Below are 9,472 nucleotides of genomic sequence, written 5' to 3'. Positions count from 1 at the left end.
GACATCACTCAGACTTCTTTTTCTGCTAGTCTGGTTTCTGTCTTGTGCTTTCTTTCCTCTGAGCAGTAATAGACTTCAAATTTTCCCGTTTTCCCTTCCACTGTTTGCATAAGGAATTCCAGCCTGTGAAAATGCTGATTTGACATTCCTTCTTTTTCTCTCCCTCCTTTGGAGACAGAATATTGCTCATTCAGTTGATGTAATCCTCCTGCCTCAGCCTTGCAAGTACTAAAATTTCAGCTCCTTTTCTTCTTGAGCAAGGTATCAAAGCCCCAGGTTTTCTATTTGTCTAGGGCAAGAGGTTCAAAACCTGCCTTTGCCCTTTGGCTAAAGCAGCGCCGTGTAATTGCCTGTTAACTCCTTTATCTTCTTTAATAATAGGTGTCTTTTAAAATAGTAATACCTCTCTAATTGGTGAGGTTTCAGGCTGGGAGAAGTTTCCTGATTCCTCTGAATTCCTACACCAGGTCTTCTGCCTCCCCCAGTTGCCTCCTAGATTATACATAAGTCTGGTAGCTCAGGTGTTCTCCTGAGTTTTTAAATGCTTAGAGGGAATGCTTGTTAATTACTTTACAGATTAGTTGCTAGTCTAGACTGGCCTATTTACCCAGGTTGCTCTCCAGGGTCTGAGTCCTGGTTCATTAACCCTTGGCAGACTGAGATCCATGCTTATCAATTTCCTGTTTTCATCTCAGGGTTAGACTGTGACCCTAGGGCTGTGCTTCCTCTTCTGGAGCCTAAGGAAGAGGAAGGGTGACTCCCTAGAGGAAACAGAAATTAAGCCAAACTCAGTTTAGGGGGTTGGCTCATCTCACTGGGACATAGGGAGACATATTGAGGGCAAGTTTCTGCATATTAAATACTTAGGAACCTGGTACAAGAGAGGGGTGGAAGAAAAGATCTCATACAAGGCCATAGTATGGAAATCAGGGTTGGAGAGCCTGTGACCCAGACCCAAGGAGGAGGTACACACTGACCTATCAGAATGCCCTTAAGTCTGATGAGAGGCTTTTATTCTAATGAATGATTAACTCTAGTTTTCTAAGTCATTTCTGATGTTTACATATTTATGGACCTCTTTTACCATGGGCAGGTGAAAGGGTGTGAACAAAAACCAAGGCATAGTCCCTAGACACCATTGATGACCAGTTCAGGTGAGTACAGGTGTCCTGCATTAGTTTGGTCATGTCCTTGAAATTAAGTTTTCTCCAATTTAAGAGTGAGCGAAAATACCTACTTTATCTCTGTGCTGAGGACTAAGTGTATTTTCATTTGTGTTTTTCAATGATTATCTGCACGGGTCTGCTCGGCCCCATGTCCTTTGTCCTGAAGACTTTGGGGTTTCTCGGTGAACAAGATAGGCAAGGACTCTGTCACCATGGGGCTTCCACCAGAGTATGTCAGTATGTAATCCTCCTGCCTCAGCCTTGCAAGTACTAAAATTTTCTTAGTTATAATCATACCTGGAAATCCAATAGGTAAAATAAATAAAAAGGAGATGAGAACAGGGGCTAAAGTCCTGCTTGCTTATCCCAACTGAGCCTCCCAGTGGACTTTGGAAGACCTGCCTGAACATTGCATCAAGAAATATCTTCACACAGGTGAGGGACACTCATTGAGAACTTGGATGGTTCTCAAACTTGCAGATCCTCTCTGTGCAAGCTGCTGCTGCTGCTGCTGCTGCTGCTGCTGCTGCTCAGACTAACTTTACTGGCTGGACTGAGTGTTGGACACTAGCTCACAACTGCCCCGGCATCCAGAGCTTTGTCTTTAGCTCATTATACCGAGAGAGTATGGGACGCCTTCTTTCCTTAACTTCAGGTAGAACACCTCAGAGCTTTCCTTGGATTCAACCTGAGGCTGGGCTCTGGCTGGACCCTCATAGTTGACTGGCTTCTTGCCTTCCTTTTCCTGCTCTCCTCACTCCAAACAGGTTTCCCTTGTGAACACTCCCTTGACTTCTCCCTTACGCAAGAATTTCCACCTCACAGACTGCCTGTAGGGGACATAACCTGATATACCTGCATTATCATTTGCTCCATATAAATCATGAATAGCATAAAAGCAAAGAAGCACAAGGATAATGGAAAAAAAAGGAAAAGTGCAAATGACATGTGGCCAACTTCTTGAACATTCATTGTCAAACCCAACATGAAGATTCCCCTACCATACATTATCATACTATGAACTTTAAAGGATCAGGCAAATGAGAATTTTATGTTTGTGGCCAGGAGAAACAAGACTGGGAACAGAGTGAGTGTTCTTGGGCTCTGACTGTGCTTCTCCACCTTTCACTTAAGTTCAGGGAAGTCAGTGAGAGGATGGACTACTGGAATTCTTCTGAACTGGCCTCTTCTGAGTGTGTTAGCAACACTGACACTGTAATGCTTGACTCGTTCATTAACAGACAAGCTAGTATTCTTATGAGAATGAGCAATGGGTGAATTGCAAAGTATTAGGAAACATTGCTATTCTGTTTTCTAAAAAATTGACTTGACTACAGTATGGCTATATTCATTAATTAGTTCCAGGGCCGAGACAGAAGTATATAAAATATAATAATTTTGTCCTTCATAAGTCATTTATTTTAAAATGATTCAAATGAAGACATAGCCAGATGGGGCTTTTGTCTGAAATAGGTATTCATATTATATAAAAAACTATGGCGATGCTTTACAGTACTTGTGTTTTACAACTCTTGCGGTTAGGGGAGACTGTCCTTACAAATGGGCTAATTTTGAGGACAGAATTTAGCACAAGTTGAAAATCTTGATCTCATTTTCCTGAGGTATCTAAGGAGAAAAGTGAGCATGTGTGTGAGTGTATGTGAGTGTGTATGTATAGTTGACTCTCTGTATCCATAGTTCTCCACCAGTGAGTTCAACCAACTGTAGATCAAAAGCATTTGAGAAAGTGCAAATGCACTGCTCATGTTCAGATTTCTTTCCTTGCCATTATTCCCTAAACAACGCAGTACAACAATTATTTAAACTGTCTTAAGCATTATAAATAACACAGAGATGATTTCAAATACATGGGAGGATGTGCATGGGTTAGCGACAAATTCAATACCATTTTATGTAAGGGACTTGAATATTTACAGATTGTGGTGTCTGTGCAGAGTTGTGCAAGAAATCACCCTCAAATTCCAAGAGATGACTGTATGTGTGTTTTTGTATATGTACTTGTATGCTGTGAATGTATATGTATTTGTGTACATGTATGGGAATATATATATGAGTGAGTATATATTTATACATATACATGTATGTGTGTTTTAATGTGTTGTAAGTATACATATCTGGGACTGTGTGAACATGTGTGACTGTACATGTAAAGAACTGAAGTTCAGGTGTAGCTGTGGAATCCTTCAGCCTCAAGCAGTTTCTTGAACAATGTAGTGCAGAACTTCCTGTATGGATTTCTTGGAAACAGTAAGTATCCTGAGAAGGAGGATTCATGGAGGATTTTTCACTTAAGCCAGCATACTGCAGAGCTGGGATTTAAGTTGAAGTTGGCTTTTCAAGTGTTACACTTGTGGAAAGACTACGATAGTTTTCATTTTTGTGTGGTCAGCTAGGTATTTTCCTGAATTATAAAGTCAGGTTGAATAAAGTCTATACATTTTCATAGTCATGTACATTCTCATTGGTTAGTGTCTTTTCAAAAATATATGAAAGAGAATTTGTCATAAGGGAGAGTGAGCAAAGATTAATGGAGAATAATTATGAAGAAGGCGATCATGTACATAAGCCACGAATAGCAGAGGCTGAAGCTTCCAGATGGGGAGGGTCGTAGGGGAGGTTCTAGATCTAGGCCTCACAGGGAGGGAAGGCACCATCACTACAGATCAGAAAAGCTTGATGGTCTTAGTGGCCTGAAGCAAAGGAATTCAACCACCACCAGATACAAGCCCAAACCAGGCAGCACCAGGTCTGATCTCTCTCCTATGCCCTTTCCATCTCTTGCCCATGTCTTGCTTGGTAAAACTCACCAGGAGTTCAAAGGCAAGGAAACCCCTTGAAATGAGACACAGAACGGAGTGTGAAAGGATGGGGAAGGGTGGAGAGCAGACTTGAAGGGCTGTGAGGAGATGAGCTGGGTCCTCTACAGGGTGTTTGGCAGATACAAAGTCTTTAAAAAAAGTGCAAAGTCAGTAACTTAGAGAGTGTGATGAAGACTAAAGCTTGCTTGGCTTCTAATCATGACTTGGATAATTACTTTAGTGATAAAGATCAAATGACTGTTCCAAAATAGTCTAGAAATGAAATCCCTGCATATAATACGGCTTTTTATCAAGAGGAGCCTAGGAACCCCAAACCTAAGGATTAGTAATATCATTCTTGCCTCTTAACTACAACCAGATTCTGACAGGGAAATATAGACTTGACCCTGAAGCTGTTTAGCAACCTGTTCTCCTCACAGTATAAACAATTTACCAGTAGCATTAAAAGGAATTCCCAGTATGTAGCAGCAGGTGAGGGAGGAGAGGCATTCTCCCTCACTCTACTCAGCCCCATGTGCCATATGAAACATGGACTCTCATCTCAAATGGGGCAAAACAACCGAGAACAATACAAAACAGAATAAACCACAAAACATGATAGCACATGGTATCTGGTACTTAAGTTGTGAAACCCAAGTCTTGGATCTACGTGTTTGGCAACTGAGTAAACATCACATGGTACATGAGTGTGATTTTAAATACTGAAAACAGGACTGGAGCACTGGCCTAGCATGCTTGAGGCCCAAGTTTCAATCACCAGTATCATAACACAAAAACAGAACCCCAAAACACTGAAAACAAAGAGAAACAATGAGGGTCATGTGATCCCACAGGAACCTCTCCCCCCCCCCCCTTCTCATCAGGTCTTTATGGTGGGGTTTGTGGCCATGGGTGCACTTGTTAAACTAAGGTGCACGTGGTAGGGCTCCTACCACCCTGGCCCTGGGAATGCCTTGGTAAGGAGAAGCCTGTTCTCTGTAGGCTGAACACTCAGTGTTCAGGTTCTGGGTAGCTCAGGTCTGACTCCCTGTGAGAGCACCTTTCTACTAAGAGTGAATGAAAAAAATCATCCTAAATTTTGTAGCTCAATCTCAACTTGAAACTCTACATGGAGAACAAAAAAGAATTGAAATAAATTCTTAATAAAAAACTGAGAAGAATGTTTTTTGGCAAAAAAAGATTGCTGACATTTAAAAATGCCAGCAAAAATACAGAGTGAACCTCTGATAACTGACTGTAAGGGGCTGGAGATGTGGCTCAGTGGTGGACCACTGGCCTTGCATGTGTGTGAGCCCCTGGGCTTGATCCAGCACCGAAGAGAGAAAACCAAAACAAAAATTCCTGCAAGAGTTCCTGGTTCTGACTGGAGTTTTTGAAGAATCATCTCACTGAAGGAGAAAAAACGGTTAATCGACTGTCTTGTTCTTCACAGCAAAGGGTTCATCTGAAGGAGGGGCATTCTCTGGCAACATCTTTCTCTGGGAATGTGGGAGGATTTATGGGGTCTTGGCTTCCTCTGTAGACAAAGCCTGACAGAGAGGGTGTTTATAAGTTCCTTTAAAAGGCAAGCAAGACAAAAGGATCAGGCAGGTGTGGCCGCAGGGGCACACACCTGTAGACCTAGCACTGGAGGCTGAGGAAGGAGGATAATGAATTCAAGGCCAGTCTGTCTCAAAAAAAAATTTTCAAAAGAATCAGGAAGTTCTGCTTTGAACAGACTGTTCTAGTGTGGCTTTGTTTTTAGACATTTCTGTGTTTCTTTTAGAAAATGGTGCCTTTTAAACGTGTGCTGTAAACAAGTGCCCTGGCTGGGGTCGGGAGAAGGGGTTCTAAGAGCTGGCAAACAATAAATCAGTATACATGTTGTTAGACAAGTGCGCCCAGCTGGTTTCCAAGGACCTAGGGGTATGCTGGTGTCTGTGCAGAGGTCAAGGGTCAGTTAGTGCACTTCCCGGCTTTCATTTTTGGTAGCTTCATGTGGAGAGGGAGTTATACCTCGTCCTGGCAGCTGGAGAAATGACTAGAAAGAGGGTTTCTCTATGCCCAAGGAACTGTTTTGAAACCCTGTCTGTAGCTTCCCTTCTGGGGTTTCTTAGCAAATAATCAGAGTCAGCAGGTTGATACATTGAGGCTTGCTGATATCCCTTCAGATTGTATAAATAGCACTTTTTTTTTTTAATTGGAAAGTTAAAGTACAAATTTTATTAGTGGAAAAATTGGAGGAAAGAAAGCACTTGGATTAAATGCCAAAACACAATTCCCTTTTTGGTTCTTCTATGAATTAACTCATTTAGCTATTGAATGTTGAAAAGGAGCCAATTGAGACTTGGCTGGGCCTGCCGGAGAGGCAGGGAGCCACTGCTCCTGGGCATAGGCAAGTGGGAAGAGAACAAGAGGGAACAGGCCCAGGAGGAGATGCAGGGTGCCAGAGTCTGCCTGCTCACAGTTACCTTCCTACAGTTAGTTGTCCCACCATTAACTGAACTACTGTCCTTCCTGCCCATATGATTCCTGTTTCTCTCCTCTCTGTAGCTGGCACACACACCACTATTCAATGTTGAGGTTGGTTGCTGCTTCATCAATTCCTGGTCTTCCATTTTTCCCTTTACTGGTGATCTCAAATTTGTTGACTGGGGTCTTATAAATTAGAGTGACAAAAGATAGTTGGGAAAATAAGTAGATGAGTATTAACATGTATATATATGCACACACATGGAAATGCTTGATCACTCAAAGGGATGGTTAAAGCCTAAACTCAGCATCTTAGTAAAGATCAATAATCTTATGGAGAAGTGGAAAAACAAAGGAAAAGGACTTTAAACTTCCAGGACAGCTCAAGTTGCAGGAAGGTAAGCATATATTTGGGACTAATGGAAGATAAGGGCTAGCTAGCAAGATCTGCTAGGTGGAGTCTTCTATCCCCTTCTCTGAGCTGATAAAAACCACAACCTTTGAAGAAACAATCCTAAAATAAAAGTAAATAAACAACAAATAAGCTCAAAGAATGGCTGCCATTTTGGGGGAGGACAAAATTTTTTTTTCTTGTGTCTGTTTTATCTTGATCTAGTTCAGTTCACAATAATCAATGTGCCAAAGTGGCATGTTCTCAGGTAACGTATTATATACAACCTGTGAAGGAGAAAGTTACATAATTTCCTGGTTCTCTCACATGTAAAATGCAAGTAACAATAACTTGTGTTTTCTGAGGATACGGTGAGGTAATCCATTCAAAGCACTTAGAACTGGCCTAGCAAACAGTAAGTGCTCAGTAAATGCTGCCCAATTTCCTGCTTAGAAAATCCTTTGCATTTCCCTAAGGCCATTTGATCACGGACCTGAGGGTGATGAAGGCCACAGGTATAAGCAGCCAAGTAGGAAGTGGAAAGTTTTATTATTAGAATCTTCTTTCTAAAAATTACTAGAGATTGGTGAGATTAGTGACAACAGCTAATTCATAGACCGTTCAGTAGTGATAAAGACTCAATTACAGTCAGGTGTGGTGGTGCAGGCCTTAAATCCCACTGCTCAGGAAGCAGATCTCTGGGAGAGCAAGGCCAGCCTGGTCTACATAGTGAGTTCCAGACCAGCTGGGCCTACAGGAAAATCATGTCTCAAACAAACAGAACAAAACAAAGGACTCAAATACAGTTTGCCAGATGGTTCATCAGGTAAAGGTGCTTGCCTCCAAACCTGATGACCTGAGTTCAGTTCTCAGGATCTATATGGTGGAAGGAGAAAACTGACTCTTGCAAGTTATCCTCTGACCTCCCGCCCCGACTCACACACTAAAATTGAAATAAAAAAAATAATTAAATACTATGGAGTGCTTGCTTCAGTGTAAGCTGTTGACTGTGTCATGCAGAAGTGGTAGAGTTTAGGCCTGCAGATCTGTAGAAGGCCAGGTGAAAATATAAGGAAAACTGTAATGAAAGCAACACTGAAAGCTTTTCCAACTGGAGTTGGGAGGCTACTAAGGGGCGGGATTTATGCATCATTTCTGCTGCTGCCTGGAAATGTGAACTTTTGTCACCTCTTTGACCACAAGCATCTGAAGAACTGGAACAACTGGACCATTACATTGGAACCAAGGGCCTGAGACAGTATTAAGAGGTTGTCAGACTGTTGCCTTATGGACTCTTCCATTCTGTTTATACATTAAGTCCTTGCATAGGTCTTATCATCTATGTTCATTCTTTTCATTCAATAAGTCATATACATCCCCAAATTTTCTGTCTTCTGCACAGTGCTGATTCAGAACTCCTTGAACCCATGTCTTTTGAACTGTAGCTCTCAAGACCTCAAATAAAGTACTATTATGTGTGCACTTCCCAAGTTGAGGTCTGATAGTGATGGTAGAAAAGAAGTTATCCAGGTATAAAGAGAAGTGTGGGTAATGAAAAGGAGGAGAGTGAGGGATGTTCAGCATGGTTAGGATTCGCAAGGAGTTCTGACTTGCAAAGAAAGCTCATCTTGGCTTGACCTGAAGTTGAAGGGCTTCTGCCAATATAGCTGGGAACTTGAGCACAGGGAAATGAAGAGTAGCAGGGCTTTGTAGGGAGAGTACTGGAATAGAAAGGGTTAAGTAGAGGGCATGTGGAAAACTGTCATTATTTTCCATCAATAGCAAATATTTACTAAAACTACACAGTTTTTATCTGGACTCTTTATTTGGAATCCCTGGACTTTGAAAAAATGCTGTTTACATGGAACAAAAGGTCTTTGAGACTAAGTTCCTGCATTGAGCCCCAACAGACCTGGTTAAAAATCAAATGGAGTTATGCATGCTGCCATCCTGTCTTATCAACCTGAAATCAAGCTGTTATCTAATCCTCCCAGAAGTTAGAAGACAGGTACAGCCACATTTACTAAACACCTTTAATGCTGTGATAATGAAACTCCCCATGCCTTAATCTTTACAAATCCTTACAAAAAATGACCTAAAGTAATCTTGACACTGACCTGTCAGCTGTTTTTCTGTTGTTCTGCCTCCCGTCCCTGACTTTTGGGGACAGGAACTTCAAAGTGGCTATTTGATTTCAGTTCTCTGTTTCCAGTTTTTCCACTTTATTTAGCATTTCTCTGTCTAAAAACTAACCATATCTGTTCAGCCTAACAGATGCTTATTCTTTTTTTATTTTATTTTATTTTATTTACTGTGTATGAGTGTATTACCTGCATGTATGTAAGTGCACCTGTGTTAAGCAATGCCTGAGAAGGTCAGAAGAGGGCATTGGATTCCTTGGAATTAGAGTTACAGATGGACAGTTGTTAGCTGCCATGTGGGTGCTGGGAATTAAACCCTGGTCCTCTGTAAGAACAGGCAGTGCTCTTAATGACTGAACCATCTCTCCAGGCCCCAGAATGCTTATTCTGTTTTATGGAGTAAAATATTACCTGATTCTAGAATTGCAAAATAAAACCAAGTAAAATCAATCATTTCAATTTATTATTTGGTTCAATTAATTT

Source organism: Nannospalax galili, unplaced genomic scaffold (genome assembly GCF_000622305.1).
Source record: "Nannospalax galili isolate Female #2095 unplaced genomic scaffold, S.galili_v1.0 scaffold139, whole genome shotgun sequence".
Lineage (NCBI taxonomy): Eukaryota > Metazoa > Chordata > Mammalia > Rodentia > Spalacidae > Nannospalax > Nannospalax galili.
The sequence above is the reverse complement of the archived record's forward strand: the minus strand, read 5'-3'. Positions refer to the sequence as shown.